The sequence below is a fragment of the Cervus canadensis genome, chromosome 5, assembly GCF_019320065.1.
Source record: "Cervus canadensis isolate Bull #8, Minnesota chromosome 5, ASM1932006v1, whole genome shotgun sequence".
Lineage (NCBI taxonomy): Eukaryota > Metazoa > Chordata > Mammalia > Artiodactyla > Cervidae > Cervus > Cervus canadensis.
In genome coordinates, this window is record NC_057390.1 from 92959124 (window position 1) to 92972663 (window position 13540).

Genomic DNA, 13540 nt, shown 5'->3' on the forward strand with positions numbered 1-13540 from the left:
TGAGGCTTAGAGAGGCTAAATGGTCAGCAAGTGTCACTTGGCCCATAGGTAGAAGAGCTAGGGTCTGAGCCTAGCTTGTGAGCCCTACCTCCCTCTGTCTCAATTTAGAAAAATACATGTGGGGAGCATTTGGCCAGCTTCGGAAGTGGCATTCTCAACTTTCCGCAGAGCCCCAGTGAAAGGAGATCCTTCTCTAAGTAACCGAACTGGCCTCTGGGAGCTCTCCTAATCCACAGCAGAGGCAATTGCTGACCCGTGACACACATATCACAGAGGAGAAGGGAGGGATCAGCGAAGAATTTCTGTTTGGAAATGTTATCTAACGAGTGCTTTCAAGGGACTCGGAATGTGGAGCCTGTGCTGTCCTGCTGCCTGGTGCCGGGAAAGCCTCATCCTCCCGGGTCCCAGCCAGCCCACGGACAGCCCGCTGTAGACCCGGGGCCCCGTCCCGTCCCGTCCCGTCCCCTGCGAGGAGGGTCTAGGTGTCCTGGGACGTGCCAGGAGACCGGGGCAGCGTGGAGTCGAAGCCGCAGGCTGTCCCTCCGGGCTCTGGATCCCTCAGCTCCTCTCCTCCCAGGCAGGGGCGGGAGCGGAGTTTGTTCAGCCCCCGGGGACCTTTCTGAACAAGGGTTCCTGGCACTCTCAGGACAAGAGTTTGCTTTTGCTGTCGCTAGCCAGGGTGCACGGGAACCCGAAGCAGAAAAACAACTTCCTGAGTCCTTGGGCTAGCCCGGCCGTCCGCGACTCCTGGGCCCACTGGCCCGTCAAGGGCACCGCTCCACACAAGCTCACAGCCGCGCACACATCCCGGACCCGGCGGTCAGAGCCCTGCGGGAGCCGCCTCCCTTCACCCCAAAGGCTCTTTGTCTGAAGGAGAGTGAGGCTTACTGATGAAGCCCTCATAAGCCCAGCCATGACCTCACGCCACCCCCCACCTCCCACCCCCTGAACGCCCCCCGCTGCCCAGGTGTCCACAGGTCCTGTGCCGGCAGCTGCCGTGTTGGGCTCCCAAGTGAAAGCAGGAGGGCCCAGCTGCAAACACCCCCCTCCCTAGCCGGAGGGGGTCGGGGTTCTTGAACCCAGAGACCCGGGGCCAGTTGCTGCCTCTCAGCCCCTGTCCCTCGGGGTGCCACAGAGCCCGCCCCTTACCTCGTCCCTCCTGCCTGGCTCCGGGGCCGCTCCTCACATGCTTCACTCGGCCGTCAGCGGGGCAGCCTGGCCATGGCCTCCAGGAGGGGTCCCCAAGTCGCAGACCAGACCCTGCCGGCCGCCGAGTAGCCGTGCCTCACTGGCCTCTGCTTGCTCCGCGGCGGGGCTCCAGCCGGGGGCTGGGGCTGGCCGGGGGTCCTGCCGTGCGGCTCACACCCTGCCTTCTCTCTCGGGGGCCGGCTGCTGCCCCAGTGCCATGCTCTGCAGGTCCGGGGCTCAGGCAGCACCGCTCAGGGCTCGGGGTCCATTCTCGGCTGTGGGCAGCAGCCTCACTTGAACTCCCAACTCCTTTGTGGAGCCTTTACATGCTGCCGGAGGAAACTGTGAGCACAGCCTGACCCTGGTTGGCTGCAGGCACTTCTCTCCACCCACCAGTGCAAGAGGATCCCCCAGGCCCCAGAAAGGCTCCGGGCCTCCCCTCAGCCCCAGACAGAGGCGGGCCGCCCGGTGATGTCACACTAGCTCCGGCCCCAGCTGGCCCGGCCCCTCCCGCCCCAGCCTGCTTTGGCGGCCTCGCCGGGCCCCCTCCTTCCTTGGCATGAGCAGCCTGGCCAGCTCTGCTCGCCGGCCCAGCCGCTCCCAAAAGCCCGGGCAGCCCCGGGTGCGCTCTGCCGAGGCAGAGAGCGTCCCCGCTGACTCAGGTAATGGATTTAGATCCGCCCCAGCTGTGCAGGCAGCCGGGAGCCAGGTCCTCCCCTGGGTCGCTTCCCGTCCCCTGCTCTGCCCCGAAGAGCCCCGGGTGTGTGTGTGGGGGGTGTAGGCAGGGCAGTCCCACACAGACCGCCTTTCCCCATCAGCCGCCCTCCTTGGAGACTTCCCTCACCTCTGAACCCTGGGGGAGGAGCCCCAGGCTGTCTTCACAGAATTCAGCAGGATCCATGCTGTGAAGTTAGAGAGAGGCAGTGGCTCAGGACAGGCTGGGGGTGGGGAGGCGCCAGAGAGACGCTCAGTCCCTTCCCACCTGAGTGGCCTTGATTAAGTCACTTCGTCTCTCTGGACATCCCTCTCGTGCATCAGTGAGTGAGCTGAGATGAGTAATCTACCTCCAAGGGCAGTGGAGACAAGCTCGTGAATGTTGGTAGAGTCAGAGCAGGAGAGGAGTCAGCCCTGGACCCCACGAAGTGAGCGATGCTACAGACTCGTGGGCGTGGGCAGGCCTGCTGGGGGGCACCAAGGTGAGTCCTGTGAAGCGGTGACCGGGGGCTGGTTTGTCCACTGCCTGGACAACAGCCATGTGCAACATTGGTGGTAACTCTTCTTTCCTTTTTTAAAAAATTGAGTGATGATGGTGAGGGTGGTGATGATATTTGGGTACCAGTTAGGAGAGAAACTTTAACGGGGTTCTCCACACCCCGAGGCACAGGGTGTCATGTTCCTGGTCTGGGGCAAATGGCTCCTCCAAGGTCCTCGCCTCCATGGGATCGCCACTCCGGTCTTTGCAGGGAGCAGACTTTCCTTCTTGCCTCAGTTTCTCCCGTCCTGCTCAGACCTTCTCCCTTTTCCATCTCTCAGTTCCATCCCTTTTTAGAAAGTGAGTCTTTGCCAGAAAACCCCAGCATCTTACAGGCTACGTCATTAGCCAGACAGCTGGATGGCACAGAAGCCCTCCGCACAGGGACCACGGGGGTGAAGGTGCCACTCCCGCTGGATGTTCCGAAGGGCCTGGAGGGTCCTGGTGGAACCACGCAGTGGGGCCAAGGCAGGCTGGGATGCGCCTGAGTTCTCCTGAGCGGCACCCATGACAGCCTGTGTGCAGGCGTGTTCCCTTCTCTTCCTCCCTTCTCCCCCTCCCCTCTCTCTCTCTCTGACTCTCTTCTCCAGGAAGTACTTTTTTTTTCAGAATCTGCTCTGGCTTCCCTGGTGGCTCAGACGGTAAAGAATCTGCCTGCAATGCAAGACACCTGAGTTCGAGCCCTGGGTCGGGAAGATCCCCTGGAGAAGGGAATGGCTACCCACTCCAGTATTCTTGCCTGGAGAATTCCGTGGACGTAGGAGCCTGGTGGGCTACAGTCCATGGGGTTGCAAAGAGTTGGACATTACTGAGCGACTAATACTTTCACTGAGCCAACACCAGAAAGGCAAAATTCCTGTCCTCACAGAGCTCCCAGGCAGGAGGGGAGGCAGACAGACAGACTGAGGCACACGAGAAGCAGTGGGCACGCGGAGTGTCCGAGCAGGAGGCCTGAATAAGCAGCCAGGGCATGAAGCACAAAGTGGTGCTGAAACTTGAAGGGGGGAGTCAGCAGGTGGTGAGGCTGGAAGGACCGCCCGCTGGTCGGAGAGAATACTGCATCAGGTTCAAAGATGGCCCCGACAATATCTCCCCTCTGCAGTGAGACCCTGACACTCCTCCCATTGAGAGGCAGGGTCTCTGCTCCCTCCCCTCTAGAAGCAGTGGGAGTGGCGCCGGCTGACCTGACCGCTGAGGCTGGGTGAAGAAAGGCCTGCCTTATTTGCTGGCACACTCTGTGTTGGAGCCGTGGGCCAGGCTGGACCCGGAGAAGTCCAACCACCCAGAAGCCGCCACGCGAAGAGCGCGCATGTCGTAGGTCCCAGCTGGTAGCACCAACCCCCAGACATGGGAGAAAGAGGCCCCTAGCCTTTGAGTCATTCCCCAGCTAGAGTCTTCCTGCCCAGACCCCAGGCCTCAGGAAGCAGAGAGAAGCCATCCTCGTGTTCCACGTCTGAGTTCCTGACCCACAGAACCCACGGGGGAAGGAAATGGTCGTTTTAGGCCGCAGAATTTGGGTGGTGATTTGTTACACTGCAGTAGCAACAGGAGCAGACCCTGAGGCAAGAGCAGATGTGAGGGGCTGAGAGGGGAGCAGTCTGGAGGAGAGAAGGAGAACGTGGCGGAGGACGAGGCCTCGTCAGAGGGGGACTTCTTCCCAAGGACAGCCAGGAGCCACTGAAAGGTTCTGAGCCGGGCAGGCTTGTGGCCTGCTGGTATTTTTAAGGCCACGCTGTCATTGAGCACGGACTGGACTGACAGGCCCTGCGGCTGAGGCCCCAGAGCCATGAGTGAGTGGTGAGAGAGGTGATTGGGAGGCCACAGGACCCCTGGGGCAGGGGAATTCCTAGGTTTTCCCGCCTTAGGGATAGGTGTAGCCCAAGTCCCTTGGTTGCTAAACAGATTTGCTTTCCCAGTTCCAAGTTGCGAGGGTCCCAGGCAGTGGGAGAGGAGCACCAGGGTGGCCAAGCCCTGTCTTTCTTTGCTGAACTCCTGCCCTCTTGGTGGCAACGCCCGCCCCCCCCTCCCCCCGCCGGTTGTCAGGCACGGTGCTGGGGGTGCTGGGGAGCTCGAGCTGGGGAGTCAGATCCTGGTTCCCCCACCAGTAGCTCTGAGCCTCACTTACCTCAAGTGGAAAATGAAGGTGATGTAAGAATTCACCTCAAAGGGCTGTTGAGAAAATGAGATAAGATGTGACACGTTAAGTGTGAGACACACTAGCTCGGACATGGGAGGTGCTCAGTGAACGTTGGTTCTGGTCGTTTCAGCTGTCTGGGAGCCCCCTGAGCTCTGGGGCATGAGTCGCGTGGGCCGTGTGGAGCTCTCCTCTCATCCAGCCCAGCGCAGAGGTGTGATTAAGTGAATAGCTGATGGGGGAGGGTAAACTGTGCTCAAATCCCAGCTCTGTCACTAACCTGGGCAACCTTCTGATTCTGTCTGACTTTGTTTCCTCATGTTCAAAACGGCAGTGATGATACTGACTCCTAGGGTTTTGGAGTGAGGATTAAGATGACATATCTGAAGCACTTGGCACGATGCCTGGCCCTCAGCCTTCAGCATCACTCAGGGAACTGCTGCTGCCGCTGCTTCCCCCTCCCGTCTCTTACCCCCGGAACGTCCTCGTCAAGCTGCCGTGATGGCTCCCCCATCTCGGAATCCTCCTGACCTCTCAGTGAGCGCCATCCCTGCATTTCCACCTGTGTGCCAAGTGTCATGTGACTGACGCATTGGAGGAGAAGGGGGTCTTTTTCTTTTTTGTACGTTTTATCAGAATGAAAGAAAAGTGTGACATTTACGTGGTGGCAGAACACCAGGAATCTTAATTGTGTCCCACAATTTGTATAAATGATTTCATGTTTTTCCTATCTTATCACATTCCTGACAGTTACAATTTCCCCCCCCACCGCCCCACCATTGGGAATGTTGGGGTGGTCTACTGAGATAACTGTGTATGTGGGGGTGGGGTGGCGTGGGAGTGCACGAATGATGTGGGTGCTTGTATAAACAGGGGTGCTTGGGAGGGGGCTTTGCTGTATCTTGCAACCTCAGAGTCTTACGTTTCAGCAGGATTTCAGGCTTCATGTATCCCAAATAGATTTTAGCAAGCACTTTTGAAATGCCTTTCCGTTTACATTGTTTCTAATGAGCATCAGCTCTCTTCCTGTGTACATGGAAACGGGGGTCTTCTCTCCTCTAACGTCTTTTAAGATTTCTCTTTATCTTTGATATTCAGCAATATGATGATGATGTGATTTTTTGGGTATTTTTTCTATATGGGATTCACTGAGCTTCTTATATCTATGGGTTGGTATTTTTCACTGAATTTGGGAATGTGTTATGCGGGGGTGTGGGGGAGGTTGGAGGCCATTATTCTTTTAAATATTTCTTCTGTACAGTTCTCTCTCCCCTTCCCTTCTGGAACTCCGCTTACACACTTGAGTTGTTCCACAGGTCACTGAAGCCCCATTTATTTTATCTTTTTCAAAAAAATCTCTGTGCTTCAGTTTGAATCATTTCTATTACCTGGCTTCAAGTTTGCTGATCCATCATTCTATAGTGTTTAAGCTGCTCTTAATGTTATCCAAATTATGTTTTCCATCAGGTGCTGTATTCTTTTGGTTTTAGAATTGCCACTGGGTATATTTTTATGGGTCCCATTTCTCTTCTGAGATTCTCTATCCACTCGTTCATTCTATCCTTCATTTCCTGAAAATCCTGTACATATTTATAATATGTACACATTTTAAGGGGCTTCCCAGGTGGTGATAGTGGTAAAGAACCTGCCTGCCAGGAGATGTAATAGAGGCCGGAGACCTAAGAGTCACGAGTTCGATCCACGGGTCGGGAAGATCCTCTGGAGGAGGGCATGGCAACCCACTGCAGTATCCTTGCCTGGAGAATCCCGTGGACGGGGGAGCCTGGTGGGCTACAGTCCGTAGGGCTGCAAACAGTCGGACATGTCTGAGGCAACAGCATGCATGTGTGTCTATGGGATTATCCAGGCAGGAATCCTGGAATGAGTTGCTGTGCTCTCCTCCAGGGGATCTTCCCAACCCAGGGACCGAATCTGCATCTCTTAGGTCTCCTGCATTGGCAGGTGAGTTTTTTTTTTACTACTAGCACCACCTGGGAATCCCAGCATACACAGGTGCATATGCACACACACACACACACACACACACACACACACGTTTTAAAATCCCTATATACGAATTCCAACATCTGGGTCATCAGTGGGTCTAATTTTATTATTTCTCTTGATCATGGGTCATATTTTCTTGCTTCTTCACATGCCTATAATTTTTAAATCATACGCTGGACATTTTGGATCCTACGTTGAAAAGACTCAGCATCTTACTGTCTTTCTCTCCAGAATGATATGTTTTGTTCTGACAGGCAGTTAAATTACTGGTGTATTACCTTGCTTTTGTGCAGGCTAGGTTTTTAGGTTTTGTTCATGTAGGTTTATTTTGATTTTGCCCGTAATCCTAGAGTATAACCCTTAATCCTGGGTTTAATAGTAAGGCATGGCCTTTCTAGGATTAAATTGGGAGCCGTAAGTGTTGGCTAAGCCCTTTTAACTTGGCAGTGCTTGAACTCCAGACTCCATCTTTCAGGCAGCTGCTGAACTTTCTGCCTCTCAGTTACTGCTTTCTCTTGGGTTCTATGAACTCTCTCCCTCCATGTGTACAATTTAGGATTCAAGTAAGGATTCAAGGGAACCTGTATGGTAATTTTGGAGCTCCTCATTCTGTGGCTATCTCCTTTCTAGCGTTTTCCCCTTCAGTTTCCATCCTCAGGGTCCAATGTCTTCCTCTTCTTCCGAGCTGGTAACACTGCTGCATTCTGTTTCATCATCCTGTGTGTCACCACGAATAGGGAAATACCCTAATGTGCTTCATGTCTTTCAAGGACCGTATCCCCTCCAGCTTCTATTGGTTGCTTCTTTGGGTTGCTCTCAAGTGCTTTCAAGCAGTTGCCTTTTGTATATTGTCCAGCTTTCATCATTGTTACTGACAAAAGGGTTAATTCAATACAATCTACTCCTGCTTTTCAGGAACTGGACCTCTCCACATCCCAGTGAAATTTGCCTTCTCACCCAAATCTTCTGTACACCTGCTTTTGTTGGTGTCCTACCATACACTAACCAGCTGGTGGGTGTCTTTAATTCAGTTGTCTGCCATCCCTGTTCTTGGTCAGAGTCTTTTGGAAAATATCAGCCCCAGTAATTTGTAGGTTGGTTCAACTCAGTGTACCCACCAGAACACTAGAAGATAAAAGAAATGTGTGTCCTCAAATGCCTTGTTAGAGCACCTGTGAACACCAAAGATGATGTGCTTTGCATTGTAGGGGGCTGGAATGCAAAAGTAGGAAGCCAAGAGATACCTGGAGTAACAGGCAAATTTGGCCTTGGAGTACAAAATGAAGCAGGGCAAACAAAGGCTAACAGAGTTTTACCAAGAGAACGCACTGGTCACAGCAAGCACCCTATTTCAACAACACAAGAGACAACTCTGTACATGGACATCACCAGATGGCCAATGCTGAAATCAGACTGATTATATCCTTTGCAGCCAAAGATGGAGAAACCCTAAGCTGTCAGCAAAAACAAGACTGGGAACTGACTGTGGCTCAGATCATGAACTCCTTTTTGCAAAATTCAGACTTAAATTGAAGAAAGTGTGGAAAACCACTAGACCACTCAGTTCAGTTCAATTGCTCAGTCGTATCTGAATCTTTGCAACCCCATGGACTGCAGCATGCCAGTCCATCACTAAATCCTGGAGCTTGTGCAAACTCATGTTTATCGTGTCAGTGATCCCATCCAGCCATCTCATCCTCTGTCGTCCTCTTCTCCTCCTGCCTTCAATCATTCCCAGCATCAGGGTATTTTCAAATGAGTCAGTTCTTTGCATCAGGTAGCTAAAGTATTGGGAGTTTCAGCTTCAGCATCAGTCCTTCCAATGAATATTCAGGACTGATTTCCTTTAGGATGGACTGGTTGGATCTCCCTCCTTAAACCAAGGGACTCTCAAGAGTCTCCTCCAACACCATAGTTCAAAAGCATCAATTCTTCAGTGCTTAGCTTTCTTTATAGTCCAACTCTCACATCCATACATGACTACTAGAAAAACCATATCTTTGACTAGATGGACCTTTATCGATACCTTTACCAACAAAGACCATTCAGGTATGATCTAAATCAAATCTCATGATTATACAGTGCAAGTGACAAATAGATTAAAGGGATTAGATCTGATAGTGCCTGAAGGACTGTGGACAGAGGTTGGTAGCATTGAACAGGAGGCTGTGATCAAGACCATCCCCAAGAAAAAAAAATGCAAAAAGGCAAAATGGTTGTCTGAGGAGGCCTTACAAATAGCTGAGAAAAGAAGGGAAGCTAAAAGCAAAGGAGAAAAAGGAAAGATATATCCATTTGAATGCAGAGTTCCAAAGAGCAGCAAGGAGAGATAGAAAGCCTTCATAAGTGACCAATGCAAAGAAATAGATGAAAACAATAGAAAGAGAAAGACCAGAGATCTCTTCAAGAAAATTAGAGATACCAAGGGAACATTTCATGCAAAGATGGGCTCAATAAAGGACAGAAATGGTATGGACCTAACAGAAGCATGAGACATTAAAAAGAGGTGGCAAGAATACACAAAAGAACTATACAAAAAAGATCTTCATGACCCAGATAACCATGATGGTGTGATCACTCACCTAGAGCCGGATGGACATCCTGGAGTGCGAAGTCAAGTGGGTCTTAGGAAGCATCATGGCAAACAAAGCTAGTGGAGGTGATGGAATTCCAGCTGAGCTATTTCAAGTCCTAAAAGAAGATGCTGTGAAAGTGCTACACTCAATATGCCAGCAAATTTGGAAAACTCAGCAGCAGCCACAGGATCGGAAAAGGTCAGTTCTCATTCCAATCCCAAAGAAAGGCAATGCCGAAGAATGTTCAAACCTTTGCACAGTTGCACTCATCTCACTTGCTAGCAAAGTAATGCTCAAAATTCTCCAAGCTAGACTTCAACAGTACATGAACCGAGTAATTCAAGATTTACAAGCTGGATTTAGAAAAGGCAGAAGGCACCAGAGATCAAATTGCCAACATCCATTGGATCATAGAAAAAGCAAGAGAATTCCAGAAAAACATCTACTTCTGCTTCACTGACTTTGCCAAAGCCTTTGACAGTGTGGATCCCAACAAACTGTGGAAAATTCTTAAAGAGGTGAAGATACCAGACCACCTTACCAGCCTCCTGTGAAAGCTGTATGCAGGTCAAGAAGTAGCAGTTTGAACTGGACATGGAAAAACGGGCTGGTTCCAAATTGGGAAAGGAGTATGTCAAGGCTGAATATTGTCACCCTGCTTATTTAACTTATATGCAGAGTACATCATGTGAACTGTCAGGCTGGATGAAGCACAAGTTGAAATCAAGATTGCCAAGAGAACTATCAATAACCTCAGGTACGCTGAAGATACCACCCTTAGGGCAGAAAGTAAAGAGGAGCTAAAGAGCCTCTTGATGAAAGTGAAAGAGGAGGATGAAAAAGTTGGCTTAAAACTCAACTTTCAAAAAACTAAGATCATGACATCTGGTCCCATCACAAATAGATGGGGAGACAATGGAAACAGTGACAGATTATTTTCTTGGGCTCCAAAATCACTGCAGATGGTTACTGCAGCCATGAAATTAAAAGACGCTTGCTCCTTGGAAGAAAAGCTATGACCAACCTAGACAGCATATTAAAAAGCAGTGATATTACTTTGCCAACAAAGGTCTGTCTAGTCAAAGGTATGGTTTTTCTAGTAGTCATGTATGGATGTGAGAGTTGGACCTTAAAGAAAACCGAGTGCCAAAACATTGATGCTTTTGAACTGTGGTGTTGGAGAAGAGTCTTGAGAGTCCCTTGGACTGCAAGGAGATCCAACCAGTCCATCCTAAAGGAAATCAGTGCTGAATATTCATTGGAAGGACTGATGCCAAAGCTGAAGCTCCAATATTTTGGCCACCTGATGCGAAGAACTGACTCGTTAGAAAAGGCCCTGATGCTGGGAAAGATTGAAGGCAGGAGGAGAAGGGGAAGGCAGGAGGAGAAGGGGATGACAGAAGACGAGATGGTTGGACAGCATCACCGACACAATGGACATGAGTTTGAGCAAGCTCTGGGAGATGGTGATGGATAGGGAAGCCTGGCGTGCTGCAGTCCATGGGGTCGCGAAGAGTCAGACATGACAGAGTGACTGAACTGAACAGACTGTAGGTACCTGTGATGTGCTGGGTGTCAAGCTTAGTGTTTTATAGGTATCTTTTTTTCTTCTCCTGAAACCCTATGAGGGAAGTACTACTATTTTGTTGTACTAACAAGAAGAGCAAGGCTTGACAAAGTGAGGTTCCTCACAGCAGACCACACTGCTAGGCAGAAATGGGACCAAGATGAAGACTTAGGTCAGAAGCACTACAGCAGGCAGGCACACTATGGTGTTGTCCTGGAAACAAATTGCATTTCTTTGATTCTAACCTTTTAATGCTTTTTTCTTGTTTTTGGGAGCTCTGAAATCAGGGGGCATCTTAAAGTTAATAGCATGTCAGGGTTTAATTGGCAGCACTGTTTCTTTTTTGCTAGAACACGACCCATTTAATGGCTGACGACTTCTCAGATTCGAGGAAAGGTGGCAGTTTTTAGTCATCATGGCTGCAGTGAGGTTGACCCATGGGTGAGGGATTGAAAGGCGGGGCGCCTCATTTCCCAGTCAGCTGGTCTTGGGAAGACCTAGGGGAGTGTCTGAGCATTGGCAAGGCTGTGAAACTGCCAGAAGCCTCCATCCATCTGATTTAATGAGACAGCTGCCTCTGAGCTGAGAGTGAGCCAGCTGGTCCCCTCCTCTCCTAGTGGTGTTGGGGTCGGGTCCTATGACTCGCTGCCTTGTGCTTGGCAGGGGAGCCGTGTGTTTCCTGCTGAGAAGTTAGGGGGCTTCATTTACCGGAAGATTCTAAGGCAATGCTCCTGTACTGCCCAGGGTCACAGAGGCTGTCCGGGCATACAGAAAGCCCTTTGAAGTCACTGTCTCTGTTAAGTGCTTGCCAGGCCAGTCTATGCAAATGTCAGCACAGGGCACGTGCTCAGTTACAAAAGCAGTTTGAAGAGCCTGTTTTCAGCTTGCGTAAGTCCCATCTCATTCCCGACTTGCCAGCCCACCTGCCAGAGGACAGAGTCAGGGCAGCGCCTCTCCTCAGGCCTGGACGTCACCTGCCAGTCCTAAGGACGTCACCTGCCACATCCGCTACCTTGGCAACAGATCCTTACTAAGCCCCATCTGAGCACCAACTGTGGGCTCCAGGTCAGTTTGCCCAGAGAAAATTTGCTGAGACTTTAGTTGATGGGTTTTCATTTTGTCTTTATAACGATATTTTAGGGAATGTTCGTTTGGTTCATCGCTGCTCTCTCACCCTGTTGCTGGACGTGGGGGCTCATCCCCAAGAGGGGAGTCCAAGGAGCAGAGAGAGGAGAGATTTAATTTTAGCATTTGTTGGTTTTCTTTTGTAGCTTCATAACAGAACCTTCACAGAAAATTTCCAAAGCTGTTTAAAATCATCCCCATCTTACATAAAAAATTTAAAAACAGTTGCCTCTGGAACATTGTGGTCTGTGTCAACTGGACCTTTGTCCTATCAGGAAATGAGGGGCTAGAGGCAGCCTTCCAGTCCGTGGGGGAGGACCCCAGGCCTCTTACAGACAGATACCTGCTGAAATTCTCATCCCGAGGAGCCGCCGAACTGTTGCTGACCTGGCTGATCGGTCCTGGGACCCAACAAGGCAGCAGAGCAGATAAATGAGGGCTTCTGGCAAGAGAAGGATGGAGTGAGCTTCCCAGGCATGAAGTCAGGTGGGGCCACTAAACAAAGATGCTGGTGCTGGTGGGGAGATGGGCTGGTGTCATCAGAGAGGTCCGGGGGCTGGACCTAGGGCTGCCTCAGTCTGGGCTCTGGCCTGAGCATCTCACTCAAGGTCTGGTGCATGGAAGCACATGATTGATGTCCATTGAATGACTGCAGGGGAACACTAGCCTTTTAAAGCTCATCCCGGGTTCCTGACTCAGGGTCTTAGGGGTGAGGGCAGCATGGACCCCCCCCCCCCATTTTGGAGTCTGTTTAGGAGGAAGGGGGTGGGCTTCCCAGACGGCACAGTGGTAAAGAATTCACCTGCCAGTGTAGAAGCCTCAGGAGATAGGAGTTCAATCCCTAGGTCAGGAAGAGGGCCTGGAAGAGGAAGTGGCAACCCACTCCAGTATTCTTGCCAGGTTAATCCCACGGACAGAGGAGTCTGGCAGGCTACAGTCCATGGGGTTGCAAAGAACGAGATACGACTGAGAGACTGCGCACGCAGGAGGAGAGTGAGGAGGAGACCAAGGAGAGAAAGACAGCTGCCCTGACATGGCAAGGCCGTGTCTAAACCATTGACGAATTGCCCCGGGTCTGCCCCAGGCTGGCTCTGGGGGTCCTGAGTAACCCCCTCCTCCCCTGATGTGGCTCCCGATGCCCCGGCCCAGCCACGCCCTCCCCACCTCACTGCTCCGTCTGCCAGGCAGGTACAGCAAGGAAGGCGGGACCTGCCATGGGCCTCTCAGGGCCGTCCTGCCAGGTGAAGGCGGGCAGCAGGGGGACATCCCCTCGCTCGGGTTCCCGGTCCAAGTGGGTGATGGTGGTGTCCCCCGTCCTAGCTCCTCTCCTCTGCATGGCAGGGCCTGTCCCCCGGCACTTCGGCGTTTGTTATCTCCCTTGAGACTCACGGCAGGCCTGGGGCTGGAGCGGGCAGTGGATACTCCATTTCATAGATGAAGGAGCAGAGACTGGGAAAACATTATGATCGCTGTTACTGTCATCCTTTATTGTTCACTACGTAGGGCATTGTGTGGTCTGTTCACTGGCCTCGTCTCACGCGGTCCTCCCGGGATCTGTGCGGGTGGTGCTCCAGGTGGGACCCAACTCCTCCCCGAACCCCCGCCCTGGGCACTCTGTGAGCACCTACCCCACTAGAAATACTAAAAAGCATCTTCTGTGACTGTGTTGGTGTAAGGACAAATATGTTAAC

General features: G+C 51.8%; 2 protein-coding genes and 1 long non-coding RNA gene across 11 annotated transcripts in view; 2 read left to right on the forward strand and 1 right to left on the reverse strand.

Moving 5' to 3' along the window:
• Nucleotides 1-1830, reverse strand: part of ANGPTL2 (angiopoietin like 2) — a 35891-nt gene extending 34061 nt beyond the window's left edge. The window contains exon 1 of the mRNA XM_043469598.1: nucleotides 1150-1830. The gene's annotated coding sequence lies outside the window, so the exon portion shown is untranslated. The remainder of the gene's footprint in view (nucleotides 1-1149) is intronic.
• RALGPS1 (Ral GEF with PH domain and SH3 binding motif 1) overlaps nucleotides 1-13540 on the forward strand; it is a 296430-nt gene that overhangs the window by 192394 nt on the left and 90496 nt on the right. The gene's annotated exons all lie outside the window — the stretch shown is intronic.
• Nucleotides 1725-6385, forward strand: LOC122442178. Its single transcript, XR_006269565.1, has 3 exons — nucleotides 1725-1850; nucleotides 3050-3081; nucleotides 4909-6385. It is a non-coding gene; the product is annotated as an uncharacterized LOC122442178 (long non-coding RNA).